The sequence below is a fragment of the Rattus rattus genome, chromosome 14 (assembly GCF_011064425.1).
Source record: "Rattus rattus isolate New Zealand chromosome 14, Rrattus_CSIRO_v1, whole genome shotgun sequence".
Classification (NCBI taxonomy): Eukaryota; Metazoa; Chordata; class Mammalia; order Rodentia; family Muridae; genus Rattus; species Rattus rattus.
In genome coordinates this window covers 37,799,044-37,817,528 of record NC_046167.1, presented here as the reverse complement: position 1 = coordinate 37,817,528, position 18,485 = coordinate 37,799,044, and the positions used below count along the sequence as shown (strand labels likewise).

General features: G+C 40.6%; 1 protein-coding gene and 1 pseudogene across 1 annotated transcript in view; one reads left to right on the top strand and one right to left on the bottom strand.

Annotated features, from left to right (window-relative positions):
* Amph (amphiphysin) overlaps positions 1-18,485 on the bottom strand; it is a 195,810-nt gene that overhangs the window by 161,012 nt on the left and 16,313 nt on the right. The window lies entirely within an intron of this gene.
* LOC116883536 lies at positions 4,355-4,940 on the top strand (annotated as a pseudogene).

Here is an 18,485-nt window from a genome sequence, read left to right as displayed (position 1 = left end):
ATAGGGAGAATTATTCTCAACAATAAAAGAACTTCTGGGGCAATCACCATCTCTGACCTCAAGCTATATTACAGAGCAATAGTGACAAAAACTGTATGGTATTGGTACAGAGACAGGCAGGTAGATCAATGAAATAAAATTGAAGACCCAGAAATGAACCCACACACCTTTGGTCACTTGATCTTTGACAAAGGAACTAAAACCATCCAGTGGAAAAAAGACAGCATTTTCAACAAATGGTGCTGGTTCAACTGGAGGTCAGCATATAGAAGAATGCAAATCAATCCATTTTTATCTCCTTGTGGAAAATTAAGTCCAAGTGGATCAAAGACCTCCACACGAAACCAGATACATTCAAACTAATAAAAGAGAAACTGGGGAAGAGTCTCAAACACATGGGCATAGGGGAAATTTTTCTGAACAGAACACCAATGGCTTATACTCTAAGATCAAGATTTGACTTCATAAAATTGCAAAGCTTCTGTAAGGCAAAAAACCCTGTCAATAGGACAAAATAGCATCCAACAGATTGGGAAAGATCTTTACCAATCCTACATCTGATAGAGGGTTAATATTCAGTATATGCAAAGAACTCAAGAAGTTAGACTCCAGAGAACCAAATAACCCTATTAAAAATGGGGTATAGAGCTAAACAAAGAATTCTCAACTGAGGAATATCAAATTCCCAAGAAGCACCTAAAGAAACGTTCAACAACCTTAGTCATCAGGGAAATGCAAATCAAAACAACCCTAAGATTCTACTTCACACCAATCAGAATGACTAAGATCAAAAACTCAGGTGACAACATATGCTTGCAAGGATGTGAAGAAAACGAACACTCCTCCATGGTTGGCGGGATTGCAAGATGGTACAACCACTCTGGAAATAAGTCTGGAGGTTCCTCAGAAAATTGGACATAATACTACCTGAGGACTCAGCTATACCTCTCCTGGGCATATACCCAAAAGATGTTCCAACATATAACAAGGACACATGCCCCACTATGTTCATATTAGCCTTATTTATAATAATCAGAAGCTGGAAAGAACCCAGATACCCTTCAACAGAAGAATGGATACAGAAAATGTGGTACATTTATACAATGCAGTACTACTCAGCTATTAAAAACAATGACTTCATGAAATTCTTAGGCAAATGGTTGGAACTAGAAAATATCATGCTGAGTGAGGTAAGCCAATCACAAAAGAACTCACATGGTAGCACTCACTGATACGTGGATACTTGCCACTTTCTTATACTTTACTAGATTCTTGTAGAGATTCCTCATGCTCCAGAAGCACAAGGTTTCTTGCACATAGAACATTCATATTCCATACTATGTACTGTCTGCTGTGGCAGGAGTTCATTTCCAGTCATGTGTATATATAGTTTGGATTTCCCTTCTATGAAATAAAGTCCTTAACAGAATTCCTTATAACTTTTCAAGGAGTCAAGCTGTGGTAAATCTTGTGAATTTCTTCTATTTCTGTTAATTTTGGAGAGAGAATATAACTTGTGTGATTTCTGCTTTTACATATATTGTGAGATAATCATTACAGCTTAATACAGGGCTATCCATGTGAATATTCCTGAAGCACTGGGGAAAGCATAAATTCTGAATTCCAAGGATAAAATAAATCAATATTTATCAAAATAAACCTGTATATCTTCCAATTAATATATGAATGTGTATCAATTTGATGATATGCCCATATGCATAAAATTATATAGCGTTAATACCAACTAAATTTGAAACATTTTAAATGTTATTTAATTTTTAATTTTTGGAAATATTACTTGATAGAAGCATCATTAAGAGATTAGTAGATCTGACATAAAAAAATGAGAGTTCCTATTTTTAACACTATTTATTCCAACATTCTACTAATATAAACTTCTTCCATAAATTAGCATTATCAATGTAGTACCAGCTACTCCAGATGCTGAGCCTGGAAAACCACCACTGCAGGGCATGCCTGGTCTACAGACTCAAGGCTAGACATGGTAACTTAGTGAGAGCCTGCCTCAAAATAAAAGCACAGGAGTTAGACATAAGGGTAGAGCACACGTCTGGCATTTTGAGAACCTTGATGTAAACTTCCTCCTTTATTCTAAAAATGTCCTTTTTTTCTTGTACTATATTTTTTGATAAAATTATTGAGCTAAAAGTTACAAGGATTTTGAAGGGTGATACCTTTTCCAAGAGGTAACAGCTGTTTTATGCTCCCTTTTTCAATAGTTTACTGGAGCAAAACAACAACAGCAACAACAAACTCCAATATAGAGGACCTTTTAATAGAAATCAATCTGAACCTTTCATGCCATCTGTTGCAAATGATTTTATTGTTTTAAGAGGCATAGAAGCTATTTAGAAGCTATCACTGATCCATTTCTCTGCTAAAACACTGATAGTTCATTGACTTCTTAGTTAAGGAGATTTTGACATAATACGGAAATAAGCTACGCTGGCAAAGCAGGCACAGTGCTTATTTTTTAATAGATCTCTACAAAGTTAATATGAAGTTTCCATGTAATAAGAGTAGATCATTATTTTGTTGTCTTTATGTTTATTGAAGTCATTATAATAAACATAACAAAATATTTACTTTTCATTTTTGTCTTACCTAGTCTGATTTTGTGTGTCTGGGTAGTGCTGTGAGTTAAACCTGGCACTCAGTAGAAATTAAACGAGGAGATAAATGCTATGCCCCCAGTCTCCCCAATATCATTTGCACATCTGTTCTGTGTGGAAGGTCTTCTTGTTTATAGAGTTAAGATTTAAACAACTCATTATTTCTTTCAATCAAGCATTTTTCATGTGATTTACTATTTATGGACATTTTCACAAGTTTTCCTTTGTCATAGCAATATTTTTGCAACGAGTCTGTCACTTTTCCTGGATTTAATATTCAAATATAAACTGACAATGGATTCCTGAACTATCCTGCCATAGTTTTAATCATGTACATTATATTTCATTCAGTAAAAGCAGAGAATCTACCTGATAGCACAAACATACCCAAAGATGACATACTTTCACTTTTATCTCTCTTCTTCTAGAATCTGTATGAGATTGAGTTAGGGGCTACTTTAAAATATCTGGTCGTTTCCTCTGAAAGGGTAGTACATCCATCACTCTCCATATTCTGAAATTTTCATAGTATCACTGGCTTAAAGCTATGGTTCCTCATATGTACTATTTTATGATGCCCAGGATTAACTAAACTCTATATGTTCTTATTGTTATTATGGATGGCATATTTTCACCATCTGCTTAATATAAGCTACATAAGAATCTGTAGCTTTGTGATCTCGGGAAAGCAACTCACCCAGTGCAGTACTGGCCTCACAAGCTGAGAACCCTTGCTCAATCCACAATTCCCATTTAAAAGCTAAACTTAATATTGTGCACCTACAACATATCAGTGCATAGTTATGGACATACCTTACTCCAAACCAGACTTCTAGTGCCACAACTCTTTTGTGACTTCTGCCTCCCACCTATCGTCATAAGAATTCCTATGATTACCAGGAGGCCACCAGAATGCCCAGATCATGACCCTATCTCAAGATTCTTACTCAAAATGCCAAGTCACTCTGGCCAAGTAAGGTAGATTGACAGGTCACAGAGGTTAGGATGCAGATATCTATTGCAATGTTCATCCTGCCTTCCACAGTATCCAAGTCCTAGACAGGATACATTGAGGATATGTTCCTGCCCAAGCCATCCTCTGAAGCACAGAACTATAAGGAAACACGCATGCAAACTGGGGATGATTAGTAAAATAATCACTGGCTTTAAGGATTAGTAAAATAATCACTGGTTTTGCTACCTCAAAAGCAAAAAGGCTGAAGAGTGCATGATATAAAAATTAGGTAACAGGATATAGAGAGTCCTCGATTGGCTCTACAGATAGATAATGACATTGGGTCAAGTTTTTGGTTTTTGAAAGACTGTACTTTTCTACAATGCCTAAAATTAGTACAAAACAAAAAGTCAATACAATGTAAGACAGAAAATATAAAAGTCACACTAAAAGACAGAATTTTGAAGCAACGAAGAAAAATGCTGTAAGGAGTTTTGAAACACTTTTCTATTCTTCTAATCTTATTTAAAATAGTTTCTTCCTGCTGCCTAAATATTCATGTTAACTAGGCATGAGTTACAGATATATAATGACTTAATATATAATATACTTAAGTACTGGCCTAAAACCAAGACAGTGCACAAGGGTTATGGGTGACCCATAACCACTAGAAAAGCAAGATTTCCATAGAGCCCTTGAAAGCCAGCATACCAAAGGTTTGTAAAATCTCTACTGGTGCTTTTCTTTCATTGCTTCATTCGCAGCCATGAGTATGCTCAGGCAGAAGAGGCTTGCCTCTAGTGTCCTGTGCTGTGGTAAAAAGAAGGTCTCGTTGGACCCGAATGAGACCAATGAAATCACCAATGCCAACTCCTGTCAGCAGATCAGGAAGCTGATCAAAGATGGGCTGATCATCAGAAGCCTGTGACTGTCCATTCCTGGGCTCGATGTTGGAAAAACATCTTGGCCCAACAGACTGGCAGGTACTTGGGAACAGGGAAGAGGAAGAGTACTGCCAATGCTTGGATGCCCGAGAAAGTGACCTGGATGAGAGGAATAACGATCACGGACCGGCTTCTCAGGAGATACGGGGAATCTGAGAAGATTGACTGCCATATATATCACAGCCTGTACCTGAAGGTCAAAGGGAATGTATTCAAAAATAAGCGGATTCTCATGGAGCAGATCCACCAACAGAAGGCAGACAAGGCCCAGAGAAGCTACTGGCTGACAAGGCTGAGGCTCGCAGGTCTAAGACCAAAGAAGCACAAAAGCACTGGGAAGAGCGCCTCCAGGCCAAGAAGGAAGAGATCATCCAGACTCTGTCCAAGGAGGAAGAGACCAAGAAATAAAGCTTCCCTCATGTCTGTACACAGTGGCCTGGCTGTGGCCTCACATGGACCAGAGATTAAAATAAAACAAGACTAAAAAAAAAATCTCGGTTTTGGCCAGACTCCAGGGCCGGCGGATCCCTGCCCTCAGCAGCTCTCTGCTCCCAGGCCCCCTGGAGGGGAGTTCTCGCCGCCTGGTCAGGCGGGCACTCCTGAGGCAGCAGAGCGGAGGAGACCACCAACGCTGCCCACCCCTGCCCACATCCCTGGCCCAGGAGGAAACTGTTAACGGCCTCTGGGTACCCGTAGAGGAGGGCCCAGGAGCAGCAGGTCCACCGCGTCTGAGACACCGCACCTGAAGGGACCGACCGGATAAACAGTTCTCTGCACCCAAATCCCGTGGGAGGGAGAGCTAAACCTTCAGAGAGGCAGACACGCCTGGGAAACCAGAAGAGACTGCACGCTGCACACAGTACTGACCCCAGAGGAAAACAAAAGCTATCTGGAACCCTGGTGCACGGAACCTCCCGGAAGGGGCGGCGCAGATCTTCCTGGTTGCTGCCGCCGCGGAGAGCCCTTGGGCAGCACCCCGCGAGCAAACTTCAGCCTCGGGTCCACAGGTAAGACCAACTTTTCTGCTGCAAACGACCTGCCTGGTGAACTCAAGACACAGGTCCACAGGAACAGCTGAAGACCTGTAGAGAGGAAAAACTACACGCCCGAAAGCAGAACACTCTGTCCCCATAACTGGCAGAAAGAAAACAGGAAAACAGGTCTACAGCACTCCTGACACACAGGCTTATAGGACAGTTTAGCCACTGTCAGAAATAGCAGAACAAAGTAACACTAGAGATAATCTGATGGCGAGAGGCAAGCGCAGGAACCCAAGCAACAGAAACCAAGACTACCTGGCACCATCGGAGCCCAATTCTCCCATCAAAACAAACATGGAATATCCAAACACACCAGAAAAGCAAGATCTAGATTCAAAATCATATTTGATCATGATGCTGGAGGACTTCAAGAAAGACGTGAAGAACTCCCTTAGAGAACAAGTAGAAGCCTACAGAGAGGAATCGCAAAAATGCCTGAAAGAATTCCAGGAAAACATAAATAAACAAGTAGAAGCCCATAGAGAGGAGACACAAAAATCCCTGAAAGAATTCCAGGAAAACACAATCAAACAGTTGAAGGAATTAAAAATGGGAATAGAAGCAATCAAGAAAGAACACATGGAAACAACCCTGGATATAGAAAACCAAAAGAAGAGACAAGGAGCTGTAGATACAAGCTTCACCAACAGAATACAAGAGATGGAAGAGAGAATCTCAGGAGCAGAAGATTCCATAGAAATCATTGACTCAACTGTCAAAGATAATGTAAAAAGCGGAAAAGCTACTGGTCCAAAACATACAGGAAATCCAGGACTCAATGAGAAGATCAAACCTAAGGATAATAGGTATAGAAGAGAGTGAAGACTCCCAGCTCAAAGGACCAGTAAATATCTTCAACAAAATCATAGAAGAAAACTTCCCTAACCTAAAAAAAGAGATACCCATAGGCATACAAGAAGCCTACAGAACTCCAAATAGATTGGACCAGAAAAGAAACACCTCCCGTCACATAATAGTCAAAACACCAAACGCACAAAATAAAGAAAGAATATTAAAAGCAGTAAGGGAAAAAGGTCAAGTAACATATAAAAGGCAGACCCATCAGAATCACACCAGACTTTTCGCCAGAAACTATGAAGGCCAGAAGATCCTGGACTGATGTCATACAGACCCTAAGAGAACACAAATGCCAGCCCAGGTTACTGTATCCTGCAAAACTCTCAATCAACATAGATGGAGAAACCAAGATATTCCATGACAAAACCAAATTTACACAATATCTTTCTACAAATCCAGCACTACAAAGGATAATAAATGGTAAGCCCAACATAAGGAGGCAAGCTATATCCTAGAAGAAGCAAGAAACTAATCGTCTTGGCAACAAAACAAAGAGAAGAAAAGCACACAAACATAACCTCACATCCAAATATGAATACAACCGGAAGCAATAATCACTATTCCTTAATATCTCTCAACATCAATGGCCTCAACTCTCCAATAAAAAGACATAGATTAACAAACTGGATACGCAATGAGGACCCTGCATTCTGCTGCCTACAGGAAACACACCTCAGAGACAAAGACAGACACTACCTCAGAGTGAAAGGCTGGAAAACAACTTTCCAAGCAAATGGTCAGAAGAAGCAAGCTGGAGTAGCCATTCTAATATCAGATAAAATCAATTTTCAACTAAAAGTCATCAAAAAAGATAAGGAAGGACACTTCATATTCATCAAAGGAAAAATCCACCAAGATGAACTCTCAATCCTAAATATCTATGCCCCAAATACAAGGGCACCTACATACGTAAAAAGAAACCTTTACTAAAGCTCAAAACACACATTGGACCTCACACGATAATTGTGGGAGATTTCCACACCCCACTCTCATCAATGGACAGATCATGGAAAAGAAATTAAACAGAGATGTAGACAGACTAAGAGAAGTCATGAGCCAAATGGACTTAACGGATATTTATAGAACATTCTATCCTAAAGTAAAAGGATATACCTTCTTCTCAGCTCCTCATGGCACTTTCTCCAAAATTGACCATATAATTGGTCAAAAAACGGGCCTCAACAGGTACAGAAAGATAGAAATAATCCCATGCGTGCTATCAGACCACCACGGCCTAAAACTGGTCTTCAATAACAATAAGGGAAGAATGCCCACATATACGTGGAAATTGAACAATGCTCTACTCAATGATAACCTGGTCAAGGAAGAATTAAAGAAAGAAATTAAAAACTTTTTAGAATTTAATGAAAATGAAGGTACAACATACCCAAACTTATGAGACACAATGAAAGCTGTGCTAAGAGGAAAACTCATAGCGCTGAGTGCCTGTAGAAAGAAACAGGAAAGAGCATATGTCAGCAGCTTGACAGCACACCTAAAAGCTCTAGAACAAAAAGAAGCAAATACACCCAGGAGGAGTAGAAGGCAGGAAATAATCAAACTCAGAGCCGAAATCAACCAAGTAGAAACAAAAAGGACCATAGAAAGAATCAACAGAACCAAAAGTTGGTTCTTTGAGAAAATCAACAAGATAGATAAACCCTTAGCCAGACTAACGAGAGGACACAGAGAGTGTGTCCAAATTAACAAAATCAGAAATGAAAAGGAGACATAACTACAGATTCAGAGGAAATTCAAAAAATCATCAGATCTTACTATAAAAGCCTATATTCAACAAAACTTGAAAATCTGCAGGAAATGGACAATTTCTAGACAGATACCAGGTACCAGTTAAATCAAGAACAGATAAACCAGTTAAACAATCCCATAACTCCTAAGGAAATAGAAGAAGTCATTAAAGGTCTCCCAACCAAAAAGAGCCCAGGTCCAGACGGGTTTAGTGCAGAATTCTATCAGACCTTCATAGAAGACCTCGTACCAATATTATCCAAACTATTCCACAAAATTGAAACAGATGGAGCACTACCGAATTCCTTCTTTGAAGCCACAATTACTCTTATACCTAAACCACACAAAGACCCAACAAAGAAAGAGAACTTCAGACCAATTTCCCTTATGAATATCGATGCAAAAATACTCAATAAAATTCTGGCAAACCGAATCCAAGAACACATCAAAACAATCATCCACCATGATCAAGTAGGCTTCATCCCAGGCATGCAGGGATGGTTTAATATACAGAAAACCATCAACGTGATCCATTATATAAACAAACTGAAAGAGCAAAACCACATGATCATTTCATTAGATGCTGAGAAAGCATTTGACAAAATTCAACACCCCTTCATGATAAAAAGTCCTGGAAAGAATAGGAATTCAAGGCCCATACCTAAACATAGTAAAAGCCATATACAGCAAACCAGTTGCTAACATTAAACTAAATGGAGAGAAACTTGAAGCAATCCCACTAAAATCAGGGACTAGACAAGGCTGCCCACTCTCTCCCTACTTATTCAATATAGTTCTTGAAGTTCTAGCCAGAGCAATCAGACAACAAAAGGAGGTCAAGGGGATACAGATCGGAAAAGAAGAAGTCAAAATATCACTATTTGCAGATGATATGATAGTATATTTAAGTGATCCCAAAAGTTCCACCAGAGAACTACTAAAGCTGATAAACAACTTCATCAAAGTGGCTGGGTATAAAATTAACTCAAATAAATCAGTAGCCTTCCTCTACACAAAAGAGAAAGAAGCCGAGAAAGAAATTAGGGAAACGACACCCTTCATAATAGATCCAAATAATATAAAGTACCTCGGTGTGACTTTAACCAAGCAAGGGAAAGATCTGTACAATAAGAACTTCAAGACTCTGAAGAAAGAAATTGAAGAAGATCTCAGGAGATGGAAAGATCTCCCACGCTCATGGATTGGCAGGATTAATATAGTAAAATGGCCATTCTACCAAAAAGCGATCTACAGATTCAATGCAATCCCATCAAAATACCAATCCAATTCTTCAAAGAGTTAGACAGAACAATTTGCAAATTCATCTGAATAACAAAAACCCAGGATAGCTAAAACTATCCTCAACAATAAAAAGGACTTCAGGGGGAATCACTATCCCAGAAATCAAGCAGTATTACAGAGCAATAGTGATAAAAACTGCATGGTATTGGTACAGAGACAGACAGATAGACCAATGGAACAGAATTGAAGACCCAGAAATGAACCCACACACCTATGGGCACTTGATTTTTTTGACAAAGGAGCCAAAACCATCCAATGGAAAAAGATAGCATTTTCAGCAAATGGTGCTGGTTCAACTGGAGGTCAACATGTAGAAGAATGCAGATCGATCCATGCTTATCACCCTGTACAAAGCTTAAGTCCAAGTGGATAAAGGACCTCCACATCAAACCAGATACACTCAAACTAATAGAAGAAAAACTAGGGAGGCATTTGGAACACATGGGCACTGGAAAAAATTTCCTGAACAAAACACCAATGGCTTATGCTCTACGATCAAGAATCGACAAATGGGATCTCATAAAACTGCAAAGCTTCTGTAAGGCAAAGGACACTGTGGTTAGGACAAAACGGCAACCAACAGATTGGGAAAAGATCTTTACCAATCCTACAACAGATAGAGGGCTTATATCCAAAATATACAAAGAACTCAAGAAGTTAGACCGCAGGGAGACAAATAACCCTATTAAAAAATGGGGATCAGAGCTAAACAAAGAATTCACAGCTGAGGAATACCGAATGCCCGAGAAACACCTAAAGAAATGTTCAACATCGTTAGTCATAAGGAAATGCAAATCAAAACAACCCTGAGATTTCACCTCCACCAGTGAGAATGGCTAAGATCAAAAACTCAGGTGACAGCAAATGCTGGCGAGGATGTGGAGAAAGGGGAACACTCCTCCATTGTTGGTGGGGTTGCAGACTGCTACAACCATTCTGGAAATCAGTCTGGAGGTTCCTCAGAAAATTGGACATTGAACTGCCTGAGGATCCAGCTATACCTCTCCTGGGCATATACCCAAAAGATGCCCCAACATATAAAAAAGACACGTGCTCCACTATGTTCATCGCAGCCTTATTTATAATAGCCAGAAGCTGGAAAGAACCCAGATGCCCTTCAATAGAGGAATGGATACAGAAAATGTGGTACATCTACACAATGGAATATTACTCAGCTATCAAAAACAATGACTTTATGAAATTCGTAGGCAAATGGTTGGAACTGGAAAATATCATCCTGAGTGAGCTAACCCAATCACAGAAAGACATACATGGTATGTACTCATTGATAAGTGGCTATTAGCCCAAATGCTCGAATTACCCTAGATGCCTAGAACAAATGAAACTCCAGACGGATGATCAAAATGTGAATGCATATTGATCCTGAGAGTCACAGCCAGAATACAGCAAATACAGAGGCGTATGCCAGCAGGAAACCACTGAACTGAGAACAGGACCCCCGTTGGAGGAATCAGAGAAAGAACTGGAAGAGCTTGAAGGAGCTCGAGACCCCATATGTACAGCAATGCCAACCAAACAGAGCTTCCAGGGACTAAGCCACTAACCAAAGACTATACATGGACTGACCCTGGACTCTGACCTCATAGGTAGCAATGAATATCCTAGTAAGAGCACCAGTGGAAGGGGAAGCCCTGGGTCCTGCTAAGACTGAACCCCCAGTGAACTAGACTGTTGGGGAGAGGGAAGCAAGGGGGGAGGGTTGGGAGGGGAACACCCATAAGGAAGGGGAGGGGGGAGGGGGATGTTTGCCCGGAAACCGGGAAAGGGAATAACACTCGAAATGTATATAAGAAATACTCAAGTTAATAATAAAAAAAAAAATCTCTATTGGTGCCAGCCATACATAGTAACAAGTCTCCTTGCCCATGACCCTGGCACATACCTGATGCGGCCCCAATTCTGATACTGTTTCTCACTCCCAGAGAATACAGTGCTCCCAAACACCACTGATTTGTATCCAGGCCCTACTCTCACTCAGGAAACAAACTTAAGAAGTGAGATACGAGTTTGACAAACCTAACAGAATTTGGGAGTGTGTGAGCAGTGGAATCTTTCTTCAGTGGAAAAAACTGGGATCATTTAGCAGGAAAAAGTAGCCCAGTGGGAAAATAATTTATCTACTGACTAAGGTATTGAAGGAATTTCCAGAATGATGAGGGCTGGACTGATCAACTGAGGCTTTCCATGAGCCAACTCAATGAGACCCTTCTACAAAACAAGGACAGAGCTGATAATGACCTGGGGACAAGGCCCTGGGGAGATGTGGCTTCAGATTAGGAGAACCTAAGGTTTCTCACCCCAGTTGCTTGTGCTTATCAGTCCCAAGGCCACAGTGTGCTCGCTCTGTAATGTTCTTGAGACACCCCGTGTTCCCCCTGTGCAACATTGTTTGATTAGCTTCCTGCTAACTTGGTTCCATTTTATAATAGTTTCTGCTGACTCTGTCCCATTTCTTCCCTGAAAATTATTCATGTACATAAGATACTATATTTCCTAATATGCTTGCTTCGCATAATAAAGAGTATTGTGAAAAACATCCAGACCTTGAGTTTTCTTATCCTTTCTGTCTTCTTTCTCTTTATCTTCTGATATCCTGTTCTGCTCTCTCAGGATCTTGTCACTGAAGAACAATATGCTGGCACAAGTCACCAGAAAGCTTGAACAATAGTCAAATAAGGATGCCTATCTTTCCGAGATCGCTCAATGTGGCTATAAGCTGGGACCACTACTGCATAGTATAACTGGGCCTCATTAACTAGAACACACAACCTTGCTGAATGAAAAAGGATATATTTTACACTTCCTCCCTTAAAAAAGTGCCTAAAAATTAAGTAAGTAAATAGATAAGACAAAAAAGTCTACAAAGATTATGACTAGTCACAAATCTACAGGCAACCAAATTTTGTGTACCAAATGATGCGACAGAGATCTTGACAGGGCTGGAGAGATGGTTTATTGATTAAGTGCTTTTGCTACAGTTGCAGAGGTCCCAGATTTAGTTCCCAGAACCCACATACAGGGTCACAACCACCTGCAACTTGAATTCCAGAGTCGACAGCTACCTCTTCTGTCTCCCACAGGCACTAAACATTCACATGCTACAACACATACATATAGGCAAACACACACAAACACACACACACACACACACACACACACACACACACACACACACAAAGCGGGGTGGGGGAATCTTTTTAAAAGATATTATGACAAGGACATGAACAAAGGGAAGGGCAGTGTGGCCTCCAGTACCATAGCCATGAGTCTCTTGTAACCACGTCACCCTGACTGAGTCTGTGGATTGAGTTGCCTTATGATCTCCTTTTAAAGTAAAACAAGAAGACACATAGGAGACAGAACAGCCAGTGATTACACATTCCCCTCATCTGGTGCAGAGCTTCTGGGCTTGTGGGTCTTCCTGGGTCGTTCTAGGAATCCTACCTGTAGTGTGTGACCTTTCAACCTTGGGAATCCTATCTGTAGTTAGTGGCCCTTGAAAATCACTCCTCTTCCTGCCCTCAACTTCCTCAGGAGAAATATTTTACTGATTCAAGCAATTGAGGTCCCTTCAAAGTCCTCTCTTCTTCTCACACAGCACATAGGAATAGCCTGCCTTCTTGAGTACCTCTTTCTGTGTAAAGGGGAAAGGCCAGGTAGTCACACCAGCTTGGCAATGTATTTCCCATTCTACTGGAAACTGGCAAAGGGCAGCAGGATTCATTTGAAGCTGTTGAAGAGGATTACATGCAAATTTTCAGTGACAGAGACAAAGGTTGGCCCTGATGTCTGATGGGGTGAGTGCCTTTCTGGCTAACGGGTACTACTTCCAATAGAACTCTACACCAAGGCCAAGCTGAGGTGCAGGACAAAGCGGGATACACTCAGTGCAGAAAGACTGATGGAAAGAACCAAAGAGGAATGCAGATTAAAGTCTGGGTAGGAAAGAAGGCTTCTAGGGTGTCCAGCTGCCATGATAGATAAAGAATAAAATAAAAACAACAACAAAAACCCAGCATCTCTAGAACATTCTTGTCTGTATCATACAAAATACTATCCCTTTGATTTCATTGATTTCATTTATCAAGGCTTTATAAGTTTACTGCAGCAGATCACATGTTATATGTTATTCCCCAAAAGAACTTAAAGACTGTCTGATTAGTATTTCTTCTCATTGTGGTATCTTAATTCAATAATCAGTTAGTGCACACAATGATATCCCAAGTGCCTGCAGCGTATGTTGGTAGGAATAAATCTAATCATACAAGTCAAGCACCATTTCTTACAGGTACAATCCCAATCCTCACAAGTAGATGGTGTCGACAATCATATTATGCCTACACTACACACAAACAAAAAAGGAAAGCAGGGGTATCAAGTAACTTGTGTGACCTTACACAGCAAATAAATGAGAAAACGGGGCTATAGTCTAGGTCATTCTGCTCTGGCCTCTATGATTTGTTAATTCCTTCTTTTATTTTTGAGATTATAATATAATTATATCATTTTCCCTCTAAATCCTCCCATACTGCTCCTTGATCTTGCTCTTCCCTGGGAAGACTATTTTCCCCATTCTCAGCATTCTTTAGGTGTCCATAGTTCTTGTGATAGCCTCTAGCCTTTATATTGTGAGTTCTATTATCTGCTGTTATTTGATTGGTTAGTTGTTTGTCATGTTTTTGGTGGTAGTTTTTTTGATTTTGCTTTTGAGGCAGAATCGTAAGTAGTCTAGGCTAGTCTTAAACCCTCTATAGGACCAAGGATGACCTTAAACTCTGTTCCTCCTCTTTCTGATTTCCAAATGCTGGTATTTCAGGGTTATACCACTACATCTTGCTTATATAGTGCTAGGCATGAAGTATAGGGTCATAGAAATGCTAGGCAAACACTTTATTAACTGAGCTACATCCTCAGTCCTTTGGAGGAGTTTTGGTTCTAGTTTAATTGTTTTTCTTTGCTTTTTCTTGGGTTTGTACAGAAATTCAATATAAAGTTCACCCTTCTTAGGTGCGATCTGATGGCACTCAGGACATCCCTTGTGTGACCTTCATCAATGTCTACATCAGAGTGTTTCATCACCCCAAAGGAACCCTTATTCATCATGAAGCAAATCTTTATTCCCCCACAAGTAACTGTTAACCCTTAATCTGCCATCTCTCTCTGTGAAGTTCCATTTATGATATTTCCTAGAAGCAGAATTATACAATACATGGTTTTTGTGTCTAAGGTCTTTCCTTCCCAGTTTTACTTAGCATAGCTTTCTCCGTTTACCCATGCTACTAGTTTACAGAATCATTTATTTTTAAGGTTAAGTCATATTTCATTATATGATAGCCACATTAATTACCCATTGCTCAATGTCTAGACTTTGGGAGAATTCCACCTTTGAGGATTATGAACAGTAGTCCTGTGAACACTTGAGTACAGCATCAGTTGACGCATATGAGCACACTTACAGCATTCCATGTATCAATACAAAATCTTGGGATGCACACAGTCTTCTCTGTAAAGTGGCACAGTGTGTACATATAACCTACACACCTATCCCTCGTGTGTACTTCAAGCCATGTCTAAGTCACTTATAGCAGTGCAATGCAGTGGCATACAAGCTTCTCTTAGGGAGCAATGACCTGCTGGCATATGTCTTATTTGCTGAATGCAGGTATGTGGAACCCACAGACAGAAAGGAGAGATAATACATCATTTTGTTACACAATTATTTTCAATTCCTTTGAAATTGCCCATACTAGTAATCACTTCACTCCCCACTCTTCAAAAAAACTGACTTTTGTGACAACCATCAATCTCCCAGGAATCCAAAAAGGCAGAGAAAGTATATGCTTATGGAGATAGTTACTAAGATCTAAATTACATGAATTGAAGCTTTTCCCAACTTCATCAGTTCCTAAAGATCCCTGTGGTTGTTTGAATGATACTTAAACACACACACACACACACACACACACACACACACACACACACACACACACACACACACACACGTGTATTCATGTATTTAGTCACTCGGTCTACAATTGGTGGTGCTGTTAGGGAAGGTTATGGAACCTGTAGGATGTGGAGCTTTGCTGGACTGAATGGGGCACTGGGGTGGGGAAGGAACACTTTGAATTTGACCTTTGAAACTTAGCTGCATTTCTTGTCCTCTCTTGTTTCCTGTGTATGGATGAAAATGTGATCAGCCAGCTTTCTGCTCCTGCTGCCTCATCTTCCGTCCCTGTAGCCATGCCTTCTGCACCATGATGGACTCTATCCACTATAAGCCAGAATAAACCCTCTCTCCTTAAGTTTTCTTTTGTATTTTATCCCAGCAACAGAAAAGTAGCTTATCCGATCCCCAAAAACCTTGATTGCACCCACAATCAAGCCATTTAACCAGCCCTTATGGTCACCACAATTTCTTAATCATAAAATACCTTTTAAATAAATTTCCACAACAGAATTTGCAAATGTTAAAAACATACCTAAATGTGCGTTTAAACATTAATGACATTATAATTTGGGAATGTGTGTAGGTTGATGTCATTATGCAGGTGAAGGCAGGTATAAGATAGAACAAGGCCTGTCATTGGACGAGAAGGAAGCATGGGTGGGAGAAAAGTTTTAGAGAGGGAGGAGACCTGAGCGAAAGGAGAGCAGCAGAAGAAGCAACATGGAGGCAGACGTAAACAATCCTCATCATGCATCTCTACATAGATACAGGCTGTTATGCCTATTCTTAAGGGATGGATGTGTACAGGATTCTGCTCTAGATGAGCAAACTGTATCTTATCTAGGTGGGTGGTTTATACCCTTATCAATTGGATGTACGTTAGTGGTTTGGATGTATTATACATTGAATAATTAACATATAGACCTGATTGTTGGGTTTGTTGAGTCTTGTTTTCACTGGGTTGTTGCGAGCGTGAGCAGAGTCCATGACAGGAAGCCATGCTAGGCTATAGAATGTGTGGGGCTAGTGTGGCGTGGGGCCATGCTAGCACGACCCGCAGAATGCGATATGAGTCTCAGGCGTGGTAACAACCAGCCAAAGGGACAGTGTGTCAGTGTGTGAAAGCAGCTGACAGAAAAACAGCAAGACACACAGATCCGTGCAGATGGGAACTCTCTCAGGAACCGGTTATGCACTTTTTTAAATTATGCCACAACAAATGTGAGGTGTGAGGCTGCCAGGAAGGAGACCGCCATGAGTAGAGAATAAGAAGCCCCCAGAAGCATGGTAGACCACAGAAAGGAGGTGGATGATGTGGGTGATGGAGAGATATGTGGAGAGTTTGGTTCTGTAATTGGAGAAGAGGCCACTTTCTGCTAAGTCATCTGTTTTATGACCAGGCAATAGCATGAAAGTAAAGAGAGTCTAGAAGTAGTGAGATGAACACCCGGAACTCTGTACAACTTTCTAGTAATTGATTTTCTTGGAATTTCACAGATCGCTGAAGTCAGTAAACATAGAATCTAAGATTTCTAATACCCAGACTTTGCCAGTTGGACTTTGGTGTTGTAAACACTAAACCCATTGCAAATTCCATGTATCAAATCTTTGCAAAGTAGTTATAAGATAGAGCTTTTTCCCCTCTCTTCCTCCCTTAGTATACCTAAGGGATCCCTTAGATGACAAAGTTTGTAAGTGACCTTTTTACAGCTTTCCTAAAGTCCCTTGTGAGAGCTGCCGAGGGAGCCCAGGAGTTCTGCTCCATGGACAGCTGTCCAAGTACTGCCTCGCTATGGCTCCCGGGTGTGCTGACTGCCCTCTCTCTATTTGCCTGTTCCTGGTGCTTTTTGAAGAAGCTGTGAGAACAATACCACCTGTCTGTTGTTTAGACAAAGTAACTAACTGCCTGGCAAAGGCTTGGCTTCAGCTATGTCTCCTCACAGAGTAACTCCTTGTGCTTCCATTACATAACTTTGCAGCATACTTACTATCCTGACCACCTCCCTACAACATCTCCCAAACTTGAAAGAGAAAAGGAGAATTATTTTACATGTCCATATGTATTAGTGTCCTAGCGATGTGATAAGAAGCCATAACCAGGGTAACTTATAAAGGGAAGAGTTTAACTGGGCTTACAGGTCTGGGGTTTGGTTAACCCTTTGATGGCAGAGTGAGGACATGGCAGCAGGCAAATGGAGCACAAGCTGAGACATTACATGTTGATCCATAAGCAGGGAGCATAGAGCATATTGGCAATAACACAAGTGTTTTGAATTCCCCAAGCTTGCTCTGAGTGACACACTTCTTCATCACTCCCAAACAGTTCCACCATCTGAGAACCAAGTATTCAAACATGTGAGCCCATAGGGGTTCGTTCAAACATGACATCATCCAATCCTCCAATATGCTGATATCACTGCCATTACAGACACCGCTTATCAACCCTAACATCCTACAGAAGAACCAGAAGTAAGGTCTCAGGGAAAAAAGAGTGAGTGGGAAAAGGGCCTCTGTGTGACAAGGAACATTCCATGCACAATACACATAAATGTCTTGGTAGCTCATCTCTTTAAACCATATGACCAGAATGAATCAGCAGTTGGATACAGGCCACTATAGTGACTTTCAACCTGTCCATTTCCCCTTGTGAAATCAACGCTTGAAATGAAGTTTCTAAAGAAAAGGTGACAAAGGAGATATGTGTTTTCTAAGCAAAACCAGCCATTCCAATGAACTGTGGGCTTTTTGTTACTATATTAACTACTTTACTAAAGCAAGAACTTAAAGCTTAAAAACCAAGGAGCTCTTGGCCTCTCCCCGACTGGCTAAAAGAGTAAGATGCTGGTGAGAAAGCAGAGCATTGCACTGCAAGCCTCAGAGGGACGGGTGGCTGAAATTAGCTCAGCTCTGAATTCAGGGTTGTCTCGAATAGCGATATTCTCAGCACCCATCAATACAATGAAAGGCGTGTTCGCAACACACACAGGACTCACACACAGCTGACTCTGTATGAAAAGGCCAACATCATCCATG